The sequence below is a fragment of the Melanaphis sacchari genome, unplaced genomic scaffold (genome assembly GCF_002803265.2).
Source record: "Melanaphis sacchari strain LSU unplaced genomic scaffold, SCAv2.0 Contig19_pilon_pilon, whole genome shotgun sequence".
NCBI lineage: Eukaryota > Metazoa > Arthropoda > Insecta > Hemiptera > Aphididae > Melanaphis > Melanaphis sacchari.
The window spans coordinates 1,911,409-1,934,707 of record NW_020270975.1 but is presented as its reverse complement, the minus strand read 5'-3'; the positions used below and the strand labels follow the sequence as shown (position 1 = coordinate 1,934,707).

The window sequence follows — 23,299 nt, the reverse complement described above, 5'->3', positions numbered from 1 at the left end:
AAAAAATCGTCAAGATTTACCAGTCAAACACAGTGTCCTATTAATCTTCTAACGACAAAAAAATCACAATAGTGTACCTACATAAAATAATACACTACTCAATAAAATCGTTTCACCTTTTCACAAATATGATATTCTACTCGTGTATTTCGTATTCACTATGTGAAAATGAGGTTGGCATACATAACGTGTGAATTATATTAGTATCAACCATTTCATATTATATGGAAACTATTATAACTTTTGAGAAAAATAATTATTTACTATGACGAAATTTCGTTTAAAAAAGGGGGTAACAAAATTAAAAGCTTAAAAAGCTGTTAATAAATAATAATAAATATACCAATAATTCGAGGCAAACTTTAGGTTTAACCAATTTTAAAAATAAATAAATATTTAGTCACGTATATTACAAAGATTTCAACTGAAATTACATTTTAATGCATATCATTTCAAATCTTTACTAAATTATATAATGTGTATTGTACACGATTGCTTTTTATTACTTTCATTTAATTTTATCGATAAATAATATAAATTATATAAAATAAATATGTAAGGTGAATATTTTATTTAAAACCGATAAATAAATCCAAATATGGGTGAAAACATGTAGTAAGTCAGCACTCGGTAAATATATTATTTTTTTTTTTTTTTTTTTTTTATTGATCTAAAACACATCGACAGCTAGGCCATTAGTACAAGAATTTTTTTGATTACATTGTTGGTATTTTAAGTATTTACATTTTTACATTAAATTAAATTATACAATTCAGTTTTTTTTTAAAATAAAATTAAGTTTTTAATGTCCTGTGGGTTTGGTCCAAGTGCTTGACAGATTTGTTCGGAGATGTTGAATTGGTTTCGATATTGGTTGTATTTGTGACATTCGGTGATGATGTGGTTGACGGTTAAAGGAACGCTGCATGAGTCGCATAGTGGAGGATCATCTTTACTCATCAAGTAGCTGTGTGTTAAGTGTGTGTGTCCAATTCGGAGGCGGTTTATTATGGTTTCTTCTTTTCTATTGAGGCCGGGATTTTTCCATAGGTTTAAATATATTATTTAATTATCAGTATTAATAAGTTTATGTAATCTATATTACTTGTATCAATATTCAAAGGATACTTGTATATCATTATATGTATATAATGATATAGCTCGCCACAGGTCATTCTTCAATTTACATCTATTATGACGTTTTTGTTTTTTATAAATGAATACTGGACACTGCATTTTATAAACTATACAAAAAACAATGTTATAAAACTTGAGTACTTTCTATACCCTGCTGTAATTAAACCAATATTGATGAATTTTCCTAGAAAAAATTCATACTACTGGTAAAATAATAAGTATAATATGTTGCCCGGTACCGGAATATAATTGGTTTATTTTTACTGCTAATAACATTATATTCATATTGATACAATTTATTATTCTTTTTATGTTCATAGAAAAGTGAGATCAATAGTATTATTAGTTGTATAATGATTATCATAATACTGTATAGTTACATTGCGTTATTCGGTGCTATTTTAATTGGATAAAATCAAAGTGGTTTTATATCATGAAAACATGAACATTACTCATATTATTATCTCTAAACTTAACTCCGTCCATATGATCTACAACTTATTCGATATTTTATTTTGGCCATAATATTATTTTAAAATTGTTTAATGAATACGTTTTCATAAAGGATTAATATCATAATAAGATCTCGTTTACGAATATCTAAGCGCAATACAGATACAGCAGGTGTCACTGCAGTAAATAGTAGGTACTTTACTACGTTTAAGAAAAAATAAATATATATTAGTTTATATCACATTATATTAGTTATATTAGTTTATATCAATCTTTCTTCTAAAATTTTATTTTACTTAATGTAGTTTTAATTATTTCACATACTGGAAAATATTTAAAACTAATATAGTAATATTTTATTTATTTATTGATTATCTGAAACCAACAAATATTACCAATGAAAGTAAAAATTTTTATCTTCCTGACGATAAAATCTGTTACATATATTATAATAAAGCTATTTATTGGCTGAAATTTCTTTGGCCTTTATATCATCTAGATTTTAATATGACCTGATACTTTATCATAGGTTATTGGTTTATAATGCATATGCTACGAGTGGTTTAAATGTATTCGATTTTAGTCTTTTTTTAATTTCAGAGACTATAATAATTCAAATAAAAATTAATATGATTAACTATGTATCCATATTTATCAAAATAATGTATTAATGATACCACCACAAAAGAAAATGTTTATGGCTTATTAAAAATTAATTCAGGTTTTAAATATTAAAATTTTAGATTTAAAAAAAAAATTGAAGGCCACTAAAATAGAATCTATTAGTTTTACAATGGTGCGTGTCTTATTTTTTATTTTTGTTTATGTGTTTCTTACGTTACTTTTAAGAATGATAAAAATGTTTCAATCCTTAACGTAGAATGTGTAGATATTTGAATTTTTTATTTCTAAAATTTATTTTCCATTAATGATTAATGAAAACTATATTTGTGAGAAAAAAGATTGAAAATCTAATTTAAGGTTTTTCATAAATTATTTTTAAAGCAATAAAAAAATGAGAAAACATATAATTATTATTTTTATTTTAAGCGCTGGAAGTTAAAATTTTGACGAAATTTTCAAGAAACAAGAAAAATTATAGATTATTTTGTAGTTTATATATTATTATAGTTATAAAATTTTCATTTATACTCGTAATAGTTAATGCTTAGAAATTTGAAACATCGATTCTTATGAAATATTTTTACAGCATAAGTACTAAAGATTGGAATTAATATAGGCTCAATTTAATTTTTATATACATGCCGTTTAAAACTCAATGAATTTGTACACAATATCAGACAATAATGATATAAGTTATTTATTATAATTAAAAAAATATTTTTAGTGTGAAATCGAAATATTTCACTGTTAAATTTATTATTGTTTGCTTTACACAATGAAATTATCAAAAAATGTTAGATTCGTTATAAGCTTTTTATACCATAAACATTAATATTAACACTTACTAGTATAATGTTTTACATCAGTATTGATTTATTATACATAATAACAACTGGCAATAAAAACAAAAAAATATCAAATATAATTATATGTATATCTATCATAATAACATTATAACTTATGCTATTTGTTTTTGGTAAAATTTATTTTGGCTTTCGAATTACTAATTCAAAACTAAATGAATAATATAATTAGAAGTTTTATATAAATTTAATATATATTAAAATATACTCAGAACTCAAAAATATTGATCAACAGACCGTCTCTTATCATAATCGTTTTTCATCACTTTGAATTAAAATTTAATACAATAACTACAGTGATTTACTCAATGACATCTACTATACAGCAAAGCAATTTCTATTAAATTTCTCAATGTGATATTAATAAATAGTAAAATAAAATCAATTTAATTTTGTACCATACATTTTATCAAAAATCTATAGTTTTTTTGTTAATGAATAATTAATTTACGAAAAATAATAACTATAATAAATCATAAAAGTTTCGACAAAAATTATAATAAGTTTCGTATTTGTATACCAGTTTAATAAATCTAAGCACTTCAAGTATAAAAACAATTAGTATAACAAAAGTTTATTATTTTATTTTTTATTTTTTTATGTGCTTTATTAAATACGCTGCCACTAGTGTAAAAATCAAAGAAACAACATTTCAAACTGTTACCAATATCATCTAATAAGTCCGAATAATCATAAAATATTTATCTGTTCCATAATTAATAATTATTATGTATAAATTAATTAACAGTCATGGATCAGGAGCTCAATTTTGGAAGTATGAGGACAAAGGTTTATTCAAAACTTTGCTATAGACGTTTCTAAGATTTATCGCTTTACACTGAGTCGTGAATAGATTTGTTTCACCCCTTCTAATAGCCATATGACGTTCACTAATAGTTCTTTACAAAATTCCGATACTAGTCGTTGGAGTTATGGCACTAAACTCAATACACTAATTACCAAATCGATAAAATAAAAGAAAATTAAGGAAGCTATAACGTCGTTAGGATGTAGTTTACGAAAGTGCGAAAAATACCGCATCTTCAATACTTTCTTTATCCATTCATTTTAATTATAGAGATTATATTATTATATATTACAGCTTTAATTATGAGATTTAAAAATGGAAACTTCTAACTATATATTAATCCAAAAACTTCATCGTCCAACTTACATTTTATAAAATTAGATCACTTATTTTTTTTCTATTCATGTTCTTAGCTTTTATATTTCTAATATTATCCCAACAATGCAGTTCTAAAAGCCTATATTTAATAACTAATACATAACTATTGCCAATCAGAGAATTGTAATTTGGTACATTTATGTTGTGTAGATAAATCGTATGATGTGTATTAGTTCTAATTTACAACTTACTCGAAATGTATTTATTGCCTATACGTAATGTCATTAATTATATTTATATAATTATACATGTTTAAAAAAGAATTCAATTTTTATAATTATAGCATATATGCTATATTATAATTAATTAAATACTTTATTAAAATCGTAGAAATAAAAATTCAAAACCACAAATAACAATAAAATCATAAGAAAATATCCCAAATCAAAAAACAGGTTTGCATCAAGTTTCTCCATTTGATCAAAGTTGTTTGATCATTGGATTTATATTATTCGTTTGATAAAAATATTTAATGTACTGAACCACAATCATTATATAATGTAACAAAATCAATGGTGCATAGCATGACCTAATAATATATGTTTGTACATGATTTATACTAGTTTTTATCGTTAATGCTATTTAACAGTGTCTATTATAATATTGTAGATTTTAAAACTAATTAAATAACCACTCGGACGAATGACTAAACTATGAGTATAACTCAGAAAAAACAATAATGGTAAGAACAAAATATATCGTATTAAAAATAAAGGATGTAAATGTCTGTTGTTGTTGGGACCAATTTATATTTAAGACCATCTCCTGCGCGAAGAATCGATAAACGTATTTGTAGTTGTATTGTTTTAATACATAATTTGCATTCCATACGCACAAACACTGTTTAGTACTCACGTACACGTTTTAGTAAAACGACGTGTCCAAAATCAATTTTTTTTTTTTAACTTATTCCGCAACCATTAAATTATCTCCAAAAAGATCTCAACTAGTAATAGTTATTATAAACAGAATACAATGTGATAAAATAATTATGCTACAACAAATAACGTTTAATTTATAGTTTAAAGTTAATTGTATAAACATGATTTTCACCAATTGGCCAAATAAATTCCAAATACCCTTATTAATGGCCACATATTATAATATTACTATATTGATAATAATATACATATTTTATGTACCCGACAATATTATAACAATGCACTAGATACCTACCTAGTTCTTAAAAATGAAAACTTCAATTTATGTACAACTTACTATTTGATTTATCGGTTTGAACTAAATTAAGTCTATGAACAATATAGAAAATGTTTCTTATTCTTACAATAACTCTCACTTAAATTTTTTTTATACAAGTATACTTGTATACTCACTACTAAAAAAAATTATGTCATAGTAAAAATCCCTATAACATATTTTACATTGATATAAAAACGTCTCTTGAATAATTAAATGACAACCACTATCAGAAAATATTTAATATTTTTGAGAAATGTACATATTTATTTATGGTTTTTAAACTGTAATTATTAAGAACCCATAGTATTGTAACGATTGTCGTCTATCGACATCGTACATTATTCCTTAAGTAGGGCACACATTGTTAAAATGCTGAGTGTGAGGAATGGCAAGCGGGGCCGACTGCTGACCTAAGGCTTTCAGGTAGTAGTCTAAGGTATATAAAAATGACCAATAAGTGTAGTGTAGGAGAGTGTGTGCGACACCAAGAGAGTATGTGCGACACGGAGCAGAACAGACGACCAGAAGACTCCTCAAACGATCCGTGCAGCCATCCACCATCCACACTCACGGCTTGTCAATCTACCGGATCGGTAACCTACATTCTATTATATAATTTTAAATTATTTATTAAATATACATTACATTATAACAACTGTGCTTTACTTAAATAAGGTAACCCTGATCTAGTATATTAATATTACACACCGAGGTCGAGTCTCCGAGACCTCGTTAATCAAAACATAAATTTATCGGTAAGAAGACGTTAGGGCGCTACTCAGGGAAAGAGGGGACGTTACAGTATATTCTAAAATTCTCTTCAAATACTTTCAAAAATAACTTTATCATTGCTTCTGTATTCAAAGAAATCCACCTAAACTCCGTATTCCACTTTTTTTTTAATTGAAGACACAATTAAAATAAATAAATAAATAATATTTATTTAGTGGTCTAGACTAAATGTGTCACAGTAAAAAAAATTTTAAAAATCCTTAATACCTAGTATATTTTAAATTAAATTACTCTTTAGTTTGTTTATATAGTATATGACTCTTCTAAAATAATAAAATAAAAAAAAAAAAAACACTGATATTTACAAAAAGCTTTAACGTGAATAAAAGGTTTCAGCAGACTGAATCATAAATCTCTGATTTTGAACCTAAAGAATGGTGGTAGGCTATAAACTAAACAAAAGTGTTTCCGACTTTTATTCTCAATTCGGCGGCATCCCGACGTTTTCGTGAAAATAATAAAAGAAAAAAAATGAACTCATAAAATGTCTTTCAGTTTTATTTTATATTATATATATATATATATATATATATATAATGTATATAATATGTTTATCATATATGTGTATATCTTCGACGGCCAAAACATTCTGACTTGTCTTTTACTTCCATTTTATTACTGTATTTTAGCTTTATAGCTCAACGAAAAGCAACAACGAATGACACATATTGTCAACATAAATATCAAATACCAATTAACTTAACAACGTTTGAATAAATTTGCATAATGCAAATTTTAGTCAATATTTCAAAAGGATGAGTATATGATAATAGTCTTTGATAGTTTAATGTGTCATTAATTTTGAACATGATATATTGACAACTAAGAATTTAAAAAAAAATATTTTGCACAGTGAATTCCATTATTGGAAATTCCATTTCCTCCTCCTCTCATAACTTGTTTCAAAATTAAGCCACATAATTATGTAGCGGCAATATTTTTGAGCATATTTTTTTAAAAATTCATTTCAAAAATTTAATTCTATATTAATGCGCAGAAATATTTTTAAAATAAAATAATTTTTATTCACTTTACAATAGATTGATGTCCTATACGTATATACGATTAAATTAAAATAAATAAATAATTTATTTTATTATTTGTTTAATGTTAAATAAAAGAATATAATAATTTTTTATCAATTATTACGCTCATAAAATAATTCAAATAACCATAAAAGTAAATTATTCAAGAAAAAAGATAATCTTTGTACAATTAAACTTTAATATCAATGTAATTATAAATACAGATTTAAGCAACAATAACATTTCTTTTTTCTTTAAATAAATAAGCATCAAAATTATATTAAATTATTAAGAAAACCCAGTATACTGCAAGAATGGCATCTAGATAGTACAACTATAAGTAATCATATTATCGTCGGATATCTTAATATTTAATATTATTATTAGGCGTAGTTATATTATGATAATCAACAATTTGTATTCAGTTGACACATTTAGTCAAACACTTCCTCTACGTTACTAAAATAACTAATACTGTACATTAAATAAGTATAAAAATAAATAGTTGTTTGCTTTGTCAGAGTGGTTATTATTTTTCTTTTTTATAGCAGTATATATGTAGTAATATGTACGATGTTCGTGAGACTTCAAGGTTTTTAGATTTAAGGAAATCGAATCGTATATCCCGCGGAGACTCTGCATACGAAAATTTGCAACGCTTTCATTTTATTGTATAAACATATATCAAAGAAACGGAAATAATATTTTTCAAAGTCAATATTCCGTTAGGAAGAAGCATGAGATTGTCTTGCATAATTTTTATTATACTTTGAAAATTTAACGGTTTTTAATTGTATTCTTGGAATTGTTTACTATGATAAATAAACTATAAAATGATACAAAATTAGACCATAACAGTTTATTTGCCACCATAGCTGAGAATACGTGATAATATTTACAAGAGTTTTTTTTCTTTCTTAATTACGATAATATTAAAAAAACAGTATAAACATTTTAATAGTTAATAATGTTTTACAAAATGTTTTGTTTAAATCGTTTAACGACTATTTAATAGAGACGTTTAATAATTAAACTATGTATATATTTACTCAATAAAAAAAAAAAAAAAAAAATCAGAAGTTAAAACATAAATTGTTTATGTGGTAATATAAAAAATTTATAAAAAATTAAATAAACAAGGGATTTCGTAGATTTAATGCATGTCTACTATTTTATTTGAAACGTAAGTTTGGAAAGTAATCCTAAATCGACTTATATAGGTTTACTAGTATGCGAATTAAAACGGTATAAATATCACATATATTTCCATTAAGGACTATTTAAATTGATTGTTCTTATAATCAGTTAAGTTTAAAATGTGCAGATTAGTATTTATAAAGTATATTATTTTCCATACACACTTAACACACGATTACCAAATAAAAAACAAAGAACCAACAACCTGCACTTTGTGTGGAGTGACAATAACACCTTCAAAGATTGTTTATCATGACAAGAAGCAATACACTAAAGTACAACATTTACTCAAATCTATACGAAGCCACAGGCTCAGACATTTTGAACATCCTTATTTCCTTCCTAAAATATATCGAACTGGATAAAGAAGTATAATAATTACAATTAAGGATTCCACATAACTGAGTGCAACAATATAGTATAATAAATAAATATATATATATATATATATGTGTGTGTGTGTGTGTGTGTGTGTGTGTGTGTGTGTGTGTGTGTATTTATACAAAAAATTAAATTTAATCTATTATATTTAAACGTCTTATAAAAATAAATTTAAACTAAGTATGCTTTAACTGTTGGAGCGAGTTCTAAATGATTAAAAAAAAAAAATGCATAATTATTTGATAGAGACCAAAAAAAAAAAACATCTAATTTTGGTATACCTATATAATGTAATATTATAGACACTGTTAGTTTTTAAAGCAAAAATTCTTTAATTGAACTTTATTGCTTACCGACCGTTTTGTTATAAAAAGCTTTTATACAATATAAGTCTTATATACTTATTAAAAGTTTTTAAATTATCGTTGTAACGTAATAAAACTGAAACGTATTATTATTATTATTATTATTATAACACAGTAAGCGAGTGTACAACGATTTTATTTGTGGACCACTGGTGTGTTAAAATTCGCGGTGTAAACAAAAGTGGCGCGTGGAAAACAACGGGATGATATTATAGCGCACCGTCTGTTCTGCTCGTAGTTGTCCCTTTGACAACCAACACTGTGGCTCAATAATATATACTCGTAATACAACAATAACACAGACAAGATTGATTTCTGTGAGTTTCCACGCCATCAGCCTTCGAAAATAACATTTTATATGTGTTATATTGCAGTGTGTAAAGTCACGATTTTTTTCGGCGTCGAAAACAATTATTGAATTTTCATACGTATCTCGTGTTATATTTGAAAAAACAGCGATGGTATTTTTCTAATGCAATACAAACAGGGCTTCGTTTTTATTATTCCGTAAAATGTATGTCAATAATGTGAAATAGTTTTTTTTTCCTATCGTTTACATAAATAACATAAATCATACGTAATACATGCATAGGTACATAGACAAAAAAAAAAAATAACATGATTTATTATTGATACTTATTAACATGCAAATAATAATTCATAAATTGCGGTTTTCTATAACCTGATAAAAAAGTGATAATGCCGTTACTTGCAGTTCATAGAATAAAATCAATATAAAATATCGATTAAATAATCCAAACATTTACTTACTGTACAATCATTAAATAGAGCCAAGAATATGCATTGGCCAATTAATATAATATAATTTTAATAAAATATATTTGTGTATTATATCCTTAAAACAGAATTTTGAAATTATTTTTCTAAAATTAAAGCTTGTGTTTACAGATAAAACTAACAAAAAAAGCTAACATTTAATGTGAAACGATTATTTCGATCAGAGTAATATTGAACAATTAGTTTCCCGTTGATAACTTTTAATAATGTATTTCTTAATTTTAAAAAAAGAATGTCGTTTCAAAGTATAAAAAATTAATCTGATAAATTGATAAATAAGCAAAATGCCTAAAACAAACACTCTAAAATGAGACAACTAATGAGAAAAAATTAGAAATGTTTGTGAAAAACTGATGTCTTCTATCAAATTCCATAAATGACCTTTACAAAATTAGGTGAATTCCTAACAAATTTCGTATACTAGTTACATAGCTCTGGCACAATGTGCCTGTACTAACTTTACGTACATCATTACGAAAGTTAAACGCTCGGCATTATTTAATAATACGGTATAATAATATCACATATTGTAGGTACCTTCATAATAATATTGCGTGATTGTATAATTCCGTTGAGGCAATAATATTCGTAAACACGGTGCGCGGTGCAATGATCGACGTGAGGGTGGTTGCAGGAAAATATTTCCTAGTTGCATCACCACAGTATATTATTTAATAGGTACTATAGTTTACTTGTACGACGATGTCTATGACAAATTAAATTCCCGTGGATTTATCCCTTATTAAACTCCGTTGAATTTGAATCGCACAGATTTCGAACACAGATATTGGGGTTATTTTGGCAAAACATTAAATGCAGGTCTATAATTACATCGAACAATTAGAACTTTTTTATTTTTTCGTAACCAATGGCAACAATTATAAATTTTTTAAAAAAATTATAATTTTTCGTAAGTCAACTATTATATTCAACATATATATGTATTGAAAAGTAAAAAGTAATAAAAAGTAGCCTATGACGTTACAAAGTTTGCTGAATCCGTTCGACGATAATCTCATAAAAATCTTTCGAAAACTGTGAAATGCATAGGACCGTCCGTTTTTAGATTTACCTCGTCTTAGACTCCGTTAAATTTAAATCACACGTTTTTTTAACAAAAATTTATTCGAGTGGTTTTGATCAACGAAAGATAAAATGTAGACATAAAACGATATCAAACTGCAATAACTTTACGAACGTTTTTATTTTCTTCAATCAACGATAACACTGTACATGCATCAAATGTACGTAAGTATCATGAGCTAAAAGTTCTCCACGCGAGTTCCTCTTTGAGATGCGTAAAATTCAAATACTTGGCTTCGAGGACCACACCCCCGAGCACAGGATTACTCGTGTATCAATATTCAAAACCAAGTGCGTGACACGGGCGCACACGAACGTTGCCCAATATTAATATAAAGATTATACGGGTAATAATATTCTAACAGCTGCAGTCGGTATCGCTTCCGCTCCGATGTCGCGGTCATCGCCTGGTACGGCTGTATAATAATATACAACGCCAAATGTGTGTAATATCGTTTTCGTAATGGTCGTATTAATAATAATAATTATTATTATTATTTTTTTTTCTAATAACGATTGATTACCGGTGTACTGCGGCGGAGGCGACGAATCAAAAATCAAAAATTGGCTGCGGCCCGAGGTTGATGCGTTCAATCCCGAACCCGACGGCCGACACGGAGGCGCCGCGATGCAGTGTTTAATTGATACGGACGCGCTCTGTGGGCGGGGGGGGGGGGGGTTGTTCGGACAGCGAGAGGATTGCGGTCGTAGGGGTTATAACGGGAGGATAGGGGTTGATCACGAATTGTAGAAGGTTGTACACGACCAGGACGCGCGCGCGCACACGAGAGAGAAAGATATCGAGATGGTGTGATGAAAAGACGAATATAAATACACATATACACACACAGAATACACGTCTCGTCAACGCCTTCGTCGTTTTATATTCTTATTATTATTATTATTATTATTATTATTATTATTATTATTATTATTATTATTATTATTATATGACTATCTATGAATACAGGACCGTGACGACTACGACGATCTCGCGTACAAACTCTGTGTGCGCGTGTGTGTGTTTGTATAAAATTTTCTTCGCCACGCGATATTGGAAAGTGTCGAGTTTTTGGACGGGTTATTAAAAATAACTGAAGGGTTGACAAATGACGACTACGACGGTTATACACGCTGTACTTCTACAGAGCGTTTACAATGATATTATTGCATTACTATTGGTGTGTTAGCGACAACATTTGGCCGCTGTGACAATGCGCTGTTGGTATAATATTATGAATTTGGGTATCGTATCCGCAGAGCAATAATACGTAATTGTATTATTTTTTTTTTTTTTTGCTTACGATAACGATTTATAAATATATAATGTTTATGTAATGACACAATGCTTCGTCGTCGTTTCTCTAGTTTTTCGTTAATTGCCGCTTTTTCATCTTTATCGTTATCATTTGTATATACATTTTCTTCTATGTATAATATGTATATATTACAAAAATAACGTTAACTATATTATGTACTTTTCTATTCTAACGACTCGACAGCTTGACAAAAACTTCGTTCCCCAAGTAATAACGAGGGGGGGGGACAGTCGTTAAAATGCAATCGGTGGAGTAATACATAGAATATATATATATATATATATATATATATATATATATATACATAAGCTAATTTCGCTTCTGATAAATCAAAAAACTTCATACGAAATGTACGTACTCGTGTAAACTATACGTGAACGTAATAGATATAATATAGCACGCATATACAGATATCGTGGTATTTTACAGGATAGTCTGTATAATATTGCGAGCGAAGAGAAAAAAAGGTTAACCTTGTATAATTTATCAATTAAGAGATGAATATATTTGTATAAGTAATTTTGCCTCGATTATAATCCTATATGTCGTAACTTTAGGGGTGCCACGAAGAGATTATCTGACTAACCATTGTGGCTTAATACGAAATAAGTACAACTGTATGTAGTCTAAGATTTGTTAAAATATCTATCAAAAATACAAAGCCAAATATTTTTGATTGATTGACTTTTTCATTACGATTTATATATCAGTTAAACTATATTAATTTTTTTTTTTCAGTAGTTTTGATTACAAATCTATTTTTACATCGAAACGATCATTAAGTCCTTGTAATTGTCATTAATATCACTACTCTGGATAATTGATACCTGCAAGTACATTGTATACGTGTATATTATAAACAAATTGATTTAATATTATATTTATTTGATATATCCGTATTTTAATATTAATAATTTATTATAAATACGACGAAAGTTCTATAAAATCGTAATAATTTACAGTAATTGTTTTAACTATTAAAGTTTACCAAAAAATAATTATTAATAATATGATAATAATAATAATAATAATAATAATAATAATATTTATTAAACTTGTGTAATATAATAATAATATGTATATTTGGAACTTATCTGTATTTTAGGATGTATTGAGTGTCTCACAAAATTCAAACACCTAGTTGGAACAATACCAACAAAACTGGTTGAAATAAATTTATTAGGATAGATTATACGTCATATAATCATTTTCACTGTTTTATTTAAACAATCCACACATGTTCCTGATATAATCACTACAATATTATAGTATAAATTTAGTAAAGTAAACATCATAACATTAATATTTTATATCGTACACAGAAACACGGTAGAATAAATAATAATTTATCTTCAATCAACAATTGAATCAAAGTTCAATACTGTTAGTGAAAATATAAAATTATTTTTGAGCTGGTATTTGACTTTATAAACACATAGCTATTACCTATCTATACATTAAAGGAGTACGTGTGTACTATCAGTAAATTACTTTACAAATATAAATAATAATCTGACAGATATTTATTTGATTGTATTGAATATTCACACACAGAACGAATTCAGTAAAAATAGTGTACACGCAATACACGTATTATATACAATTGGTATATGTAATACGATCATAAGATTACAGTATTTTGCAACCACAAGTAAAGAATATCTAATTTAAATATTGATATTAACAGATGTTTTTATACTCAGAGAGTTGAATACTACAAATTGAATAATATGTATAATTTGTACGATAATTTACACTCTATGAAAAGTATAATGATACCTAGGTATGCAGTTTAATTAATTTTTTTTTTATATTGAACAAACTAAAAGTCTTAAAAATTATTATAATATATTCACAAATCATTCTTTAAGAAATAATAATAATATATAATTCAAAGATGCCACAAATGTGTTTTCTCCTCTATCGTATCGTGTCTTCATGTACATATTTAATCTCTAGTTTATCTATTATCCAATTGTTTGTAATGATTGTAAATATTCTTTAAAATTAAAATAAACAAAAAAAATACCTAACAGGCAATGCATAGATTAGACACTTAATACATCTATCGACTATTAAAAATAATAAATATAATTTATCGAAAATACAAGAATTTTATATTCATGTTTTAAATACAACAATTTTAATTTCTAATACCAAATCAATTAAATATTAAATTAAAAAAAAAATCAATAATACAGACACCGAGGGGTTAGTGTTTTATATGAAAAAATATTAAAATAACAATAACACCCTACGTTCAAAAAAAACATAAAAAGCTTTGGATATTCTCCACACTATTCTGACAATAGCAGCGATGCCATTGACAGTGTGCACTAATCAATGATATGAAATTGAATCTAAAATTATGTTTTCAGTTTTAGGCACATTTCAACATTCACTGCCACAAAATATCATAAAATTCTACTACCTAAAAGATAATTTAAAATAACTCCAAATATGACACTACAGATATTGAGTGTTATTAAAATTTAAAAACGATTTTAAAAATTATAAAAATCCTATTCCGATCAAAGCTTACTAAGACTACACATAATGTGCTGAGATTTTCCCATAAGTTTTCGACGATTGTAAAAATAATTTTATTATGTTAAAAGAAATTTATAAAATAATTACCACCCGGATTAAATTGTGAATGTTAATATTATTACCAATTACAGTAAAATGATCCTTAACTGACTTTAAACAAGCTATGACGTGCAATGATGAGTTGAATTTAATATTTAACTCGTGAGTAACGCATTACTAACATATTATTACCCACATATTAAATACAGGACACATAATCTTACACTTACTTATCGTGATACCTAAACCCGAAAAGTTAATTATTGTTGATCATCAGTGGCATAGTATTTGTACAATAGTATATACTTTATATAAGTTACTTCTGCTGGAAAATGCGCACGTATTTGCGTTGAAGCCAAGATTGGTTTGACAGTCCGATATACTTTTCCGATGTTATTTCATTATGAGTTCTAGTTCAGTACATAGAAAAAGTCTCAAACAATTATTCGATAAAACGAGCCTATACCTATCCTCGGATACAATTAGACCATAGTGCGGAGGAGCTCGAAATCTCCATATGTACAACATAAGACAACTGACCTTGAGCGCGTATTAATTCCAGGCGGAAAACTTTACCCTTAATAATAAATAACGATAAAATGCATCGTAAATTGGACTTGCAAAAAGTTTAGCGCCATCAACATTTTGGTCCGACGAACGGCGGATAATTTATGGACGGATTTGAACCGCGTTCTCACCCTTCTAATAAATCACTTGTCGTGTATATTTGTATGTGTATGTGTGTTTGTGTGGTGAAGAGCAAAAGTATTGATTTTTGATTACCCGTAACGTTAGTTATATTGACGAATTACCGTAGGCGATTAAGTTTGTGGTCTATACGATGTAACAGTATGTTTACCAATATGTTTACATCGGAAGCCAGTTTGTATGTGTATACGTACACATGCCTACGGGAACACATAAACATATTTATATATAAGTATTATATATTGTACTCGTGTATGTGTGTGCTAACGTGCGTGTATATTTACTATATATATATGTGTGTTATAAATTAATAATAATTAATTCGTTGGTATATTTTGTAGAAAGAGTGAGCACGCGTCCATTTCGTTATTTTTCAAACCACGTCGACTTTTGTAATCGAAAAAAGATATTTATATCGCGATTCATTTCACGGAAACTTCCATCAATCCCGTCTAGGCGAAGTTCAATTATTCTCCCGGAAAAATGGGCTAAGGTTAACATTACTATTGCAGGCATAATATGAACGTGAGAATTGATTGCGTTGGAAGAAATAATGTAGCGGAGGCAAAACCCAGAAATCATATTAAATGATTTGGGAGGAGGAGGGCTAATGTTTATAAATACCTAAATACAAAAAATAAAAAAAATTATCATAACAGATAAAATTGCAAAAAATAACGTTTCTATATTATACAAGTCTATATCGTGGCAATATATAACTGTAATTTTATTTTTCTTGTGGTATTTGAATTTTGATCTAAACAGAGAACCTATTAGTCATAAAATAATGGAGTGTGTGTAAGTTTTTAATGTCTATCATATAGAAAACATCACAATTATTTTTCACAAAACTTTAGAGAGACTTTGATCTCATTCAACTCAACCTTTTTTTTCTGTTAAACAGAATTTGGAGTGAAAAATGATAACATGTTTTCAAATTTACCAATAAGTGTACACTTATTTTAAATATCTATTAAGTATTTGTATATAAATATACTAATATCAATTATCAATTAAAATGTACTCAAATTTCAAATGCCTTTTATTAACTACTTTTTAAGACATTATTATTAGTAAATATTAACATGGCATTTAACATATTCTATTCGTGCGTTTTAAGTAACATATTAAATGATAATAATGCCGTTATTTGGACGAATATGTGTTTAAAGCAATTTATTATCAGTAAAAAAAAATATATCTGCAGAATATTTGAATAATAATTTATCGATTTAACAGATGTTTTACATTAAATATAAAATAAATCTTTTATGAAAATATTATTTATGTTACTAAGGAATTATTACTGCTGCTAATGTATAATTTATTTTTCTTCATTTAGATATTTTGATTACTTTAATTTTAATTTATATTTTAAAAACATACCAGTAGTATGAAATTTTATATTTTTAAGAACTTTATACCCATATTATAATATTATGACATCTTAGAATAAGCATACATTAGAAAAACTTTATAAGCTTATATATCTAAATAAATTTAAAACTTTGAAATGATAAAGGTTATGACGCTTATAATAATATCACATTTCATGTGCTCACATCACATGTACTATTACTTTTTATTTTACACAGTAAAAGAAATTTACAACACACTGTATACTGTCTCGTAATAAAATATAACGTAAATAATAATGCTATCTGACACATCTGTTTCGAATTACAATAACCCGAAAAAATAACAAAAATCACTTAAATAATATAATAACTTCTTGATGAAGAAAGTTAAATCAGTAATTAACAAAATAATTTATAATAATATAAAACCCAAAACAGAATACACTCAATTTTTCAAATGTCAATTCGACCACGTTTTATTAACTAAACTATATCACTTAATAATTGTAACGAAATTTAAACTCTTGGGTTTTTGATTACGTTAACTTTTATTTAAAATGAAAATTTACATATGTATATGAAATATTTACATTATTTTCTTTTTATGATATGACTTTATGTCTTTTAAATACAATAAAAATATAGGATGATAATATGACAAATATTCATTTAATGATATACTTTTATAGGAATGAAACTCACGGGAGGGAGATTGTACAACGTTGTCCTTTGTTTACCGTCTTGATCTGGATCGTACCGTAGTTCTGTTTCTGTGTCTGGAATAATCTTCACTGTTGTCTCTTGATAGTTATTCTTCGTAATATATAACTGGGAAGTTTGGGTTCATACAAAATATTATATATTTTAATATATTTGTATTTCACAATATTATATTGTAAAATATATATTAAGATATATAATTATACCCCGTACAACTGAGTGTTGGTCCCGACTTAAAGTAAACCTTAAGTGGGCACTGCAGCTCTTCGTGGTTAAATTGCTATGGTAACTATATAGTTGATGTGACGTCACCGTATGAAGGTCGTATATACCTTCCGGTGAGTGATCAACCAGTTACGGGATAAGAAAAAGGCCGGAGGCGGGAAGCGTGTTTGCTGACAGCGCCGACGGGTTTATATGATTTCTTCGAGTTGTTTGACAGATGTAATGAAATTTAAGTTTCTTGAATTTTGCATTAATTTCTAGGGCCATAGTTATCGGGGAATTATTTTATTAATTTTTTGGGGTGTTTATATTAAACAGCGATGTATGTGATTATTTGTTGAGATGAGATGTAGTCGATATAAAAATGAGTAAAAGGCGGGTTGCAATGACGGCGGCGGGATATATGCCATCTGGTTAGTATTTAGTAGGCGTCGGCGCATTGACGTGATAGTATCACGCTAATGTACGACACAAGAGCGCGGCACTTGTGCGTTCTTGTCTCGTTACATAATATTAAATATATTGATATTTTTTTTACTGCATCAGCATTCAAAGCCACAAATAAAAGATGTGAAAAGTATTTCCAATTGCAATGGTCAACTTTTCTTTATGAACAATTAAACTTTTTATTGGATTTAATTACCACACTTTAAATTTTATGAATTATAATATTATATTTTAAAAAAGTATATAAAAGTATTTTTTTTAAATATAAGTGCTGTAATATTTGTTTTATAATTTTGTTATTGGCAATTTTTTTTTTTGGTATCATACCATAGACTTAGTTTTTTTCTTTTTAGTTTATTGCCACGATTTATTCGAAACTATAGTAAAAAGTTTAAGATACCTAGATTATATTTTATAAAATATTAAATTAAATTTTTATATTTTTAAAATGATTGCAATGTTAATGTATAAAAAGTTATTTTACTTTATATTTTTTCTTTAATTTGTAGAAAATAGCTGTTTATTGATTGATTGATTATGTTTTTGTGCTTTTAATATCATAGCTGATTTTAAAAAAGAATCGCATTTCTTTCTATGCAATAATTAATGGTCAATAAATTATATATTCTAATTAATTATTTTTTATTACTTTAACCATTCACTCGAGTTCAACATTTTATACGGAAATTGAAAATTAAAAATATGACAAGAAATTTTATTTAAGAGCAAATTTTATTTGACATAATTATACTTTATACCTATCGTAAAATAATATTTAAAATATTCATCGTGTATATAAAGTGTATACACAATACATAAATATCTAAACTCTGTAGTTATTATTTTTATTACTTATTCAATTTTAATAAAATATTAAAACTAAATACATATTTTCCATCAGTGATCAAAATTACAATTAGTTAATTTATTTATTTAACGACGTCCGGGGCTATACATATTATTATAGTTAGTAAGTTATTATAACATAATTTGTATACTTCGTTTTATATTCTTGTACATAGTGAATTAAATATATGATTATTGCATTGATACATGCTAGAACTAAAATAATTTTTGAAGCGTGATTTTTAAAACAGTTGTGTTGTAATAATTTCTAACTTCATTAGTTGTATTATTTAACACGGTTAACTGCGGTTTGGAAACTGAACATTATAGGGGTAAAGTAATCGTTCAACTCATTCATCATCGTTATACTGATAAATGAACGTACACCTACATCAACTTTAGAATTATTTCAAAATGATGATCGTACACATGTAGGTTTAACGTAATTAGCTATTTAATATATATATTATATATATCGTACATATTTTTTATATTCTATATATTTAAATATTATTTTTATTGACAGTAGTTTATTGAAAATATCAAATTCATAACGTAAATAAGAAAAAAAAAGTACTTAATCAAAAATGTAGAGAATAATAAATTTACTATAATTTTAAACAAATCAGTTTTTTTGGTTTTCTGTATAATTGCTTACACGCTTTACGTAAAATGGAATAAGATAATAACTTATTTTATCATTATTAAGATAATATTAGAAATCGTGTGCAATCAATAAAATATATTCAAAATAATTAAATTTATTACGTTACAAAAAAAAAAAAAATCAATATTTAATCTAGTTATTTTATAAGAACAATTATTGTTTATCTGTTTATTAATACCTCTTAAAATGGTATTATCTACTTTTATAAAAAATCACAATGGAACACGAGTAATTTCTTATAATTATGTCGAATAAAAATAAATGAAACTGGTAATTGTGCGCACGAACATTGTTATTATTTTAATATCCACTTATTTGGATTAGCAACACGCCACTATTATAACCAAAACAGTAGTAAACTATACGAATCAAAAATAACAACAGGTATTATATTACTTGTCGTACATTTTTCAAAAATATTTCATTTTATTCATTATATATTATGACTTTACTAAAACTTTAAATTAATAACCATTGTATTAAAAATATGGCCAACTTAAATAGTGACATAATAGTAAGTTGAGTTTCCTAGCAATAATGCTTGGCTGAATTAATCGAGTAGTGTACTATTTTGCTCTGAATGGAAACATTGTGTTATTTCACAAAAACAAAATATCCCATTCATAAAACAATAATTTAATTTTAATTTTATTATTATATCTAATATTTTTTTTAAACTTTATAAAAATAAAACTGACACAGATAATTGATATATTTAATTAACACCAAAATATTGTTTTAATTTAATTTATATAATACTATAGAAGTTAAATAGTTTTTTTATTGTTATATTATGTTAATATAAAATACACTATAAATTTTAAACAGCTTAAAAAGTTGAATTTAAATTGAATATTGTTAAACAATTTTTCTAAAAAAAAAAAAATATTGAATTTTTATAAAAAAAATTTCAAATAAAATTTTAACTGAAATGCTAACCTCTACAGAAAAACTAGGTTTAGTATGATAACAAATTTAAGGTTTTGATACATCTAGGAATTTATAATAAATTTTAAATAAAAATATTTGGTACAGATAAATACGTATGATAATAATATATAGTTTAAATGTTATGTAATTCAAATTTGTAATGTTTAAAAAAATTAAATATTTTTTTATAAATTTTAATTTAATTTAATTTAATTGTAATATATTAGAAAGTACCATATTAAAATTCATTTGGATTGAAGTTGTTAAACAAGTTTTGTGTGTCTTTTTTTACATAGTTCAATTTTATTAAATTTTTAAGGTAGAGGTGACTTTCAAAATCAATCTCGAATGGTTTTAAACAACTATTATAATAAAACACATTTATCGTTTTCAATAATTAAAACGTGAATAACAGATATTCATGAATAATCATTTTTAGAATTTAATGGTTTATAATTATTATTTATTATTGTTTTTACTGTCCTTTATTTGAAACCCAATAAGTGATTATATAATACATCATACAATATAAAATATAGGAAGTTAACAATAGTATATTTTATAAATGAATATATATTAGGTGTACTCACATTTAGTAGATTTGTGTTAAATTTCAAGTGCGATCATATATGTATATATATCACTATTTGTTAAAAACTTTTTTTCGAATCGAAACAGTTAAAATATAATTTTAATAATACTTTATTATTATGACATTAATAATAAATAAATTATCTACATTTTTAAAAATCTTTTTTTTTCTTGATTTCTATATATTATATTATAGCGCACAAAACGTAATCACAAAATATAAATAAAAACCAAACCACAAAAAAAAAAAAAATATTTGAAAAAATGAAAACGAAAAACCAACGAATTTTGTCAAATGCGAATTGCAGCCGTCGACCGATACTGTCGCGAGCGCGCTACACTACACACTGACTGCTCCTCTCGAGTACGACGTGACGCCACCGGACAAACTAGTAGATGCACGACAACGCTCTCCGAGCTTCAGACTTTAACCTCCCTCCTCCTCAAAAAAAAAAAAAAAAAATAAAAAAAAATAATAATAATAATAATTGCCATCCTCCACATCACCACTACCACTTTTTGATTCACCCCGTCACCCTTACATTATATTACTATCTCTCAAATTCTAACTAGCTCCACAGACATACATACGCAGGTTCTCTCACTCGTTCCCTCACTCTCTCTCTCTCTCTCTCTCTCTCTCTCTTTCTCTCCATTTTTCCCGCATTTAACCTTTTTTCGAGAGAGAGAGAGAAAGAGAGAAAGAGAAACGTTATAGGTTAGGCCGTTTAAAAGTTTTAATAATGTGTGCTCTAACCACGATTAATCCCCATTGTTGTGTACGTATGGCCTTCCAAAACGCGAGAGATAAAACCACAATACGATTATACTAAGCTCGATAGATATTCGAACTTGATCGAGATCAAATTGGAACATGTAGGTATAATATTATTTAAGTCATATTATATATATATATGCGTGTTTCTGCAACACGCCGAAATATTGTTATTGTTATTATTATTATTATTATTATCACACTATGAAATCATAGTCATGGTAATAAGATAACATAGCAATACATAATATTATATTATTATAAGTTATAATACAGATCACCTTAAATACGTGTGCGATTATGCTTTACATACTCTTATTAACTTAAAATTATCGGAATATTGACACGAAAGGCCGTGCTTATTATCGAAGCAATAACACTTGAATTTGATACAACCTTAAATTCGATCGAGGAAATTGCTGTTGAAGAGCTTTCAATTTAAACGGATCGTGAAAAACGCCATCACATCAATCTTTTTAAAATAGTATTTTTATTTTTATTTTGTTTTTATTATTATGTTTTGTTTCTACCTACCTATATACAATAGAGGGTAATATTTAAAAAAATGTTGTGGTAACTCAGTTAATTTTAACATAATAATTGAATATAAACATGTATAATAAGTATTGTTAATATTTTCTAAAGCATAAATATAGAACGATATAATGACTTACAAAGGAAGGAAAATTCGTATTTAACTACTCTAGTTTACTTTAAACTTATTATATTATAGAAAATATAAAAATGTAATTAGTGTTTATGAATAATTTTTTTCAAATTTTAAAATTATTTTAATGACAACGTCATATTTTTATTGATAAAAAATATGTAATTGGTTATTTTAATTTAGATCTAAATTGTAACTAAAACCAAATAAATAAATAATTTGTGAAAATATTATTTTTTAATGAATACAATTTTTATTATGTCATTGTAAAATAAAATTTAAAAATTAATGAAATAATTCAATAACCTACTAAAATTGTGTTATTTTCACAAATTATTCAATGTTCACATAAT

The 23,299-nt window shown here is 26.1% G+C and overlaps 1 protein-coding gene across 2 annotated transcripts in view; it reads right to left on the bottom strand.

The window, feature by feature from the left end:
• LOC112593028 (cyclic nucleotide-gated cation channel subunit A) overlaps positions 1 to 18,527 on the bottom strand; it is a 179,286-nt gene extending 160,759 nt beyond the window's left edge. For both annotated transcript variants that reach the window (XM_025337245.1, XM_025337246.1), the window contains exon 1: positions 17,781 to 18,527. The gene's annotated coding sequence lies outside the window, so the exon portion shown is untranslated. The remainder of the gene's footprint in view (positions 1 to 17,780) is intronic.
• Positions 18,528 to 23,299: the final 4,772 nt, after the last annotated feature.